Below are 8,000 nucleotides of genomic sequence, written 5' to 3'. Positions count from 1 at the left end.
CTGTGTATATGGATATACACTTATTTGTGATTTCTGGACTTGGATTATCACTTTTTTCCACTTTTTAGCTCCAAAAACACTCTTATGTAGTGATATTTACACGTCTAGAGACCCACATTCATCATTTGATATCTTCTTGTTGCAAAACAAGGTATATAAGGGCATAAATATTATCAATATCCGCAATCAAACATAAAAAATACAAAATCATGTAAGACACTGCCCTTGTAATATAATTTTTTGTTTTTCTTTGTTTTTTGTCGCTTGTAGCTGCTTTGTAGCTCCTGTATACCTGTATACCTCCCCCCCTCCTAGTCTGAGTCCTCCTGGACGACTATGAAGTGTCTGTGGGCGAAGAATTGTAGTTGTTTTGGTCATAAGTTCCCAATGCAATTGTAGAGCGATGATACAACAGTCTTTCCAATAAAGCTGCTCTTTGTTTGATTGAAGGATTGGTGGTCGGGTTTTGGGTTGGTTTTGGCACTTCGGTAGTAGAATCAATAGATGGATTCTTCTTTACCTTGTTGTTCTTTTTCACAATCCAAATCTGCTTCCGCTTCGCTTGTGCTTGCCACAAACTCTTTCGACCCAAACCTGCCGTGAAATACCTAGGAGTTTTCGTGGATTGTACTGAAGGGAGTTCCTGTTTACAAATCCTTGGGATCCAAATTTGCTTGCTATAGCTTTGTGCCGTCATGAACTTCTTTGGAATCCAGATCTGTTTCACTATCCTTGATTGTCTGGAATCACTCTGTTGTCTGGTATTGAAGACTCTGTTTTCCACCTATGTGTTCTCTGGCACAACCTTTTTTGGTCTCCATACCAACTTTGACTCCATTTTTTTGCAAGGTTGAGATGTTATATTATTGCTTGTCTTCCTTATCCAATGTTGAGAGTTCCTCGTTGAAGAGAAATCCAGTTGTATAGAAACTTTTGTTTTCCATTGCTTCTTCTTTTTCTCTGGTTGTTGTTTACCTTTGTTCTTGGATTCTTCCTTTGGAGTTGGCTCTGCTCCTTTGGTGAACTTAAGTGATTGACTTTCACCTTCGTATTTGATAAGCACTGATTTAGAACTCCAGTCAATCATTGCATTGTATTGCTTTTGCCATGGTTGTCCTAGAAATAATGGATGTTGTGTAGCTTGGTCTTCAACCACGTAAAACATATGAGGATACACATACTGGTTAATCTGTATATGTAAAACTGTGCATCCAACAGTTTTGATTGAATTCTCAGAGTAACTCTTTAACTCTTGCTTGGCAGTTTGTAATTTATTGTCATTTGTCAATTGTCTGTACAAACTGAGTGAAAGTAGGTTAGTTTGAGCTCCTGAATCCAATAGTGCTCTGGCTTTGATTTGGTTGGTTCCTACTTTGCATTCAATGATGGGTTTTTCTTTGTCATTATCCATTTCTGTTATACTGACTGCGTTTATTCGTATTGCTCCTTCATTGCGCTGTTTCTGACATAGTAGTCTTCTTTTCTCCATTCTTTCCTTCGTCTCGGCTTGCGCTTCCTCCACAATCTTTTTCTTTTTCTGGACACGCAGCTTTTCTTGATGTATTTTGAGAAGCATGTCTTGGGTTAGCGGCAAAAGATACTTTTTCACTCTGCATCCACTAATCCAATTGGGCATTTCTTCTCCGTCTAATATAGCAAGCTTGACGGCTCCACTTGGTGATAGATCTTTAATCACCAGAGGTCCCATCCCTCGCTTTTTAAGCTTCTTAGCATGTTGTTTCAGAGTGTAAACTACGACATAGTCCCCAACCTTAAACTCTTTAGTCCGCACATGCTTATCAAAAAATTCCTTTTGTCGCCTTTTTTGAGCGTAGATAGAAGCTACTGCTTTTAGGCGAAGCTCGTCTAGCTTTTCCAGGTCATCTATTCTATCAGAGAGCTGATACGGGGCTGATTTCCTATGGATTACCATGAATTCATCTAGAAGGATCTCTATCACTTCATTTATAAAATGTGTGCCTTGATCACTCACAATTTCTATTGGCAATCCATATCGTACAAAGACGTATTCATATAGAAATTGTGCCGTGCTCCTGGCATCTGCTTTTTGAGTTTCCTTTGCTTCGACCCACTTTGTTAGATAGTCTGTAGCCACAACAATGTATTGTGCATGAGTCTTATATGCAGGAGGTGAAATGGGTCCTACATAATCAATCCCCCATTTTGCAAAAGCTCTTGCCCCCATCATTGGTCTAAGCGGCATATCATCTCTTTTAAGTGATACTTTGGTCCGCTGACAGTCATCACACCGTTTAACGTTGAGGCGGTCCGGGGCGGGCAACAAGAGAGGCGACCTCTAAACACCCCTCAAGGCTCCCGTGCTGCTCAATTGGGGCTGGGGCAACCACAAGCACAACACAACAACAAACCCATAGCCAAACCCAAACAAGATAGGGGCACCACCTAGTTATGGTATGCGAACTAGGACGCAAGAGAGATTTTGGCACAACCAAGAAGATGCACCACACAACACACACAAGCAACCTCACACCAAGACACACACAAAATGGACCAGAGAGAGCTAGAGCAAAGGGAAGAGAGAGAGAGAAAAGGATCTTGCGTAATACCTTATTTGTGACTTGCAAATGGAGATGGTTCGTTATGATGCTATCGTAGAACTTGTACAAAACTCACTCAATGCTTAGTGATTGCTAAACATTGCCAAAACACACACACACACTGTCTTAGGGTGTGGGAGACCTCTCACCACAATACCCTCTTACAATGGACACAAAATTGGCAATGAAAAACACACTAAAACACTTCCTAAAATCAAGATCAACCGATAAAAACTCAAAATACACAAGTCACCTTGAATTCACCAAACCGTATTGCACAAATAGAAGGACGAAGATTTGAACGTCGAATCACGCCTTTGATGCACCAAACCTCAATTTATTGATGATGAAGGAGAATATACAATAGTGGTTTTGAGATTTGTGGAACTCAACGCTCTCTCACTTGCAATGTGTAGCTTGAAGGCTTCTCTCACACCAAGAGTGAAGCTCACAAGTGGTTGCTACACCTAAGTCTCTCCTCACGCATAGAGTGTTGGGGTGCTATGTGAGATATTGGAGGTTGTTTTACAAGAAGGAGAGGGGCCTATTTATAGGTTGGAGACCCCTCATTAGGATTATTGGAAATCCTAATTTACAAGCTAACAAATCAAGATTATGATTTTTTTGAATATCAAAACATTGTGGGCCTTCTTTGTCTGCTTGAGTCATGGGTGTGGGCTCAAAAGAGAGCATTATTGATGGTAGATAAGGTGAAAGTAAGTAAGGAGAGAGAGAGAGAGAGAGAGAGAGAGAGAGAGAGAGAGAGAGAGAGAGAGAGAGAGAGTTACTATACACATGTCTTGAGGTGAGGTGTCTTTTATGGTTAGGTCAATGGCTATTTTGTGTTAGTATGTTAGTGGTTAGTGTTAGTAATCACTAGAAAGTTAATGATATATTTACAATGGGTAGAATGGGTGGGATGGTTGGAGTAAGATGGTTGAATGAAGTGAACAAATCCTTGTGATGGTGAAGCTTGAAGAAGTTTTGGACTTACTTGTGTAGGTTCTCAAAATGACTATCGACCTTCTTCTTCGTCTTCCCTTCTTTACGCCACCGCCGCCAAGGTTGATTATCGCGATGAAAATGGTAATTCCGTTGATGATATCTCTTGATTTGCAGAGGTTAATCATGGTACACATGCTGAATTTATGTATATATATAAGGGGTAAGATGGAATTGTACTTTGGAAGTAATAGAGAGAGGCATAGAGATGGTGTATGTACATGGAGAGCTCATATGAGAGCTATGGGAGTAAGTGGGGAGGTTAATGGTGAAGAAGGTGAGAGAAACCATTGAAGGTGCAGTTTTGAGTGAGGGATTGAGAGAAATGTGTGTGTGTGTGTGTGTGTGTGTAGAAGTGTGGAAAGAGGTGAGAGAAGACTATGGGCTACTTGTGAAAAAAGTGGGCAGACTGGGGTCCACTCAAAAAATCATAGCTCACCGCTGGTAGCTCCAAAAATCATGAAAAAATTTGAGGTGATTATTCAAAGCATGGGCTACAGTTTCTCTTTTGACCACTGCTCCAAATTCGGAGTGGAGATAGGTGCCAAAATTCTCACCAAAAAGCCTGTTTTTATGCTTGCAAAAGTCTTTTAGTGGACCCCTCCTTTGTTGAATTTGTACAATGCATCCAAGAGTGAGCCCCTCCTTTGTCATATCATAATACAAAGCATCCAAGTTGCCCTTGACAGAGGCATGGAGGAGGATTATTGGTGAATAAAGAAATATATACATGGTGGGACTAGTGTATGGACTATTCATGGACTTTAGCTCAATGAGCACATGGTGTTAGAATAATGAGTAAAAATAATAATAAAAATATGGAGGAGTTATGGATATGGAAAGATATTGGAATCATATGATATGGTCCCTCTTTGAATTATTTTGGGTGAAAGAGGAAAAGGTATGCAAGTAAATAATATAATAAACTTGACCAATGAGTAGAAATCAATTTTTTGTTTTCACGAGGGTGAGGGTGAAAATGTGGGAGTGATTTGTATAAAGGAAAAATATGAGGTCAGAGTATGTACATATTGGCAAAAAAAATAAAATAATTATGGTGTAAGAGGATGAAAGAAGGTGTACATAGGTTTAATAAAACACACACCTAAGTAGAAATATTTAAATAAAATACCAAAATAATTATAAAAAATCCCTATATTTAGTCCATATATACAATGAAATATTTACACACAAAGAGGCCATAATATACTTTTATTTTTTTATTTTTTTTATTTTTTTTGGCTCACCTAGCCCAGTGACTAGCTAGCTGAGGGTTTTTTAAGAAGATATGGGAAAAGCCCCGTGACTCACACACGCCTATATACAGTGAAATGGTAGGGATAGCCACAGTGTTTGGGATATTTTGGTAGGGTGAGGTAACTCACTGTGGCAATTACAAAGAGCCGAAAAACGGCTATCAACGTATTCCTCAGCGTCCATATGTAATGTTGGCCACCATATTCCTGCGTCCATATGTAATGTTGGCCACCATATTCCTGCGGCTAAGACAAGTTTTGCTATCTTATCACCTGAGAAATGGCCTCCACCTACTCCTCCATGAGCTTTCTCTAGGATTATCACATACTCAGACTCTGATGCGCAAATCCTAAGCTGGTTGTCTTTACCTCTCTTATAGAGTTGATCTCCTATTAAAGCGTAATCTCTAGCTTCTGTCTCTACAGATTTCTGACGAGCTTTTGACGTTCCTTCTGGGAAAGTTCTATTTGTGAGATATTCAACAATATACTGACTCCATTCCGGAGCTATCATTATCTGATATAATGTCGAATACTCTACTAGCGGTTTTGATGAACCTAGAATACATATAGTGACATATTCATGTACGCTTTCTTTCATTCCTGGCCAATAGACTCCCAACTGTAACAAATTCCTATATGTGTTCCTTCTTGAACAATAAAATGCACATTCCTGAACATGTGCTTCGCGCAGATATATATTATATTCCTCAGGATTGATGCATAGTCGTAAAACATGATCATTTCCCAATTGATACAACCTTCCTGCAACCAATTGAAGATTCTTGGATTGCTGAATAGCAATATGTTTCTGGTTGTATTCTCTTCTATCAAACTCTCCTCCATAGGTTAATAAGCTAACGACATTTTGAGACCACTTCGGTATCATTTCTATGTTGAACAAGTACGCGTCTGGCATGTCGTCATCTACTCCTATAGGGTCTTCCCCATTCGTCAATCGCGAAAGATGATCAGCTCTAAGATGTGTTTTTCCTTTCTTTACTACTACCATGAAGTCGAATTCCAGTAAGATAATGAACCATCTCACTATTCTCCCAGTATTGCATGGTTTATTCACTAGGTAGAGCAAGGCTTGGTGATCCGTAAAAAACACAAACTTGTTGGCTAGAAGATAATGCCGAAATTTCTTCACAGCATATATCATTCCTAATCCTTCTCGCTCTGTTGTGGTGTAATTCTTCTCTGCATTGTTGAGCTGTCGACTGGCGTAACAGATAGGAAAATCCATGTTTCCTTCTTCTGGCTGAGCCAGAATGCATCCTATTGCATATGCCGAAGCATCTATATGCACATGGAATATCTTCTCCCAATCTGGTGATTTCAAGACTGGAGCAGTAATGAGTGCCTCTTTCAATTTCTTGAATGATTCCTCACACTTCTCTATCCATTCAAAGTTCACTATTAGCGTGTAAAGTGGTTGGCCTATTATAGCGTACATGTAAATGAATCGTCTATAATATCCGCAATGTCCCATAAAGCTCTGTACTTGTTTCGCATTGGTTGGTCTAGACATATCCACTATAACTTTTATCTTCTCTAAATCCGTGGATATTCCGTTTTGTGAGACAATATGTCCCAGAATTCTGCCCTATCAGACCATAAACACACATTTCTCAGGATTGAGACAAATGCGATATGTCCTACATTTCTCAAATACTTTTCTTAGGTGTTCTAGATGCTCATCTCTCTGAAGAGAATGTACACATAAGTCATCCATGTATATTTCTAGAAACAACCTTAAGTATTCTTTGAAAGCATGCGTCATCAGCCTCTGGAAGGTTGCGGGAGCATTGGTTAGACCAAAAGGCATAACCCGATAGGCATAAATTCCCCACTCCGTTGCAAAAGCTGTTTTATGTTGATCTGCCGGTGCTATGGCTAGCTGGTTATATCTTGAAAAACCATCAAGAAAGGAGTATGCTGTTTTCCCTGATACACGCTCTAGAACATGATCAGTTATCGAGAGTGGATAATTGTCCCTGATTGTTGAATCATTCACTTTCTTTAATTTGACACACACTCGGAGTTTTCCGTTCTTCTTGGGTACCACCACAATTGGAGATACCCAATCGGTGTGTTCAATCTCGTATATGAATTCAGCTTCCATTAGCTTATCTATCTCTTCTTTGATTCGCTTAGCAAACGTATCATTATATGTGTATGGTCTCTATCTGCTAGGCTTTGCATCTTGTTTTAGTGGGATTGTGTGTTGGCATATCGATGGGTCAACTCCCCTTAAGTCCTTATAAGACCATGCAAACACATCCCTGTACTCTCGGAGAAGACTCAAAAGTCTCTCTTCCTCGCCTGGAGACAAATCTGTGGCTATGTACATCGGTCTAGGTGTCTCACCTGGAGCTGCTAAATCAACTTTTTTGCATCCTCCGGTCCGTCATAAGATTCGTTCGCCTTTCTCTCTCGAATAGGTTCGGTTAATACCACCTTCCTATCCTCTATTGTGAATTTCCTGTAGTGAGAGGGAACATCCATGTTTTCCTTGATTTTGGCGTTTTCGTCCTCTCCACTCTCAATTTCTGTCATCCAAAATTCTTTCAGAGTTTTCTTGAGCTCTCTGTACTTGTTTCTACGTTCTAACTTGGACTCCGTGTGTTCTCTGTTGTGCTTGTTCTTTTCTGATTTTTCTGTTTCAGTTTTAGTTTCATTCCTTTGAACTTGATTTCTTGAGCTTCTTTTGTCTTTTGGTAAGCTCTTTTGATCATTGCCTCTCATTCTTCCAAAAATCTTGTCCTTAACACAATCTTCCGCCTTTACTAGCATTAGGAATTGATTTTTTCCTCTTATTCTAGGCATCGGATTGGTTCTAACCCCCCTTTGTTTTTCTCTTTGCTCTATAGCGTTTCTGGCGTTGTTTAGTTTGGTTCGGAAAATCATAAAATCTGACATCCATTATAGTTTCCTCGTTTTCGCTTGAATTTTCCATTGACTCGTTGTCTGCTTCATTTTCCCACTCTGGATGATCGGGAATGTCGTGAAACACCTCTTCTTCATCTTCTTTTTCCAGTGTATCCTTCTTTTCAGTTTCTTTTTCGAGTATAGTTCTCAACATGAAGTACAGAACCACGTCGTACCCGTCCTTGTCGCAAAATTTTGTTGTGGGACCATCCGGAATTGCACAAACATC

This window comes from Adiantum capillus-veneris, chromosome 23 (genome assembly GCF_014529385.1).
Source record: "Adiantum capillus-veneris isolate H3 chromosome 23, ASM1452938v2, whole genome shotgun sequence".
NCBI lineage: Eukaryota > Viridiplantae > Streptophyta > Polypodiopsida > Polypodiales > Pteridaceae > Adiantum > Adiantum capillus-veneris.
The sequence above is the reverse complement of the archived record's forward strand: the minus strand, read 5'-3'. Positions refer to the sequence as shown.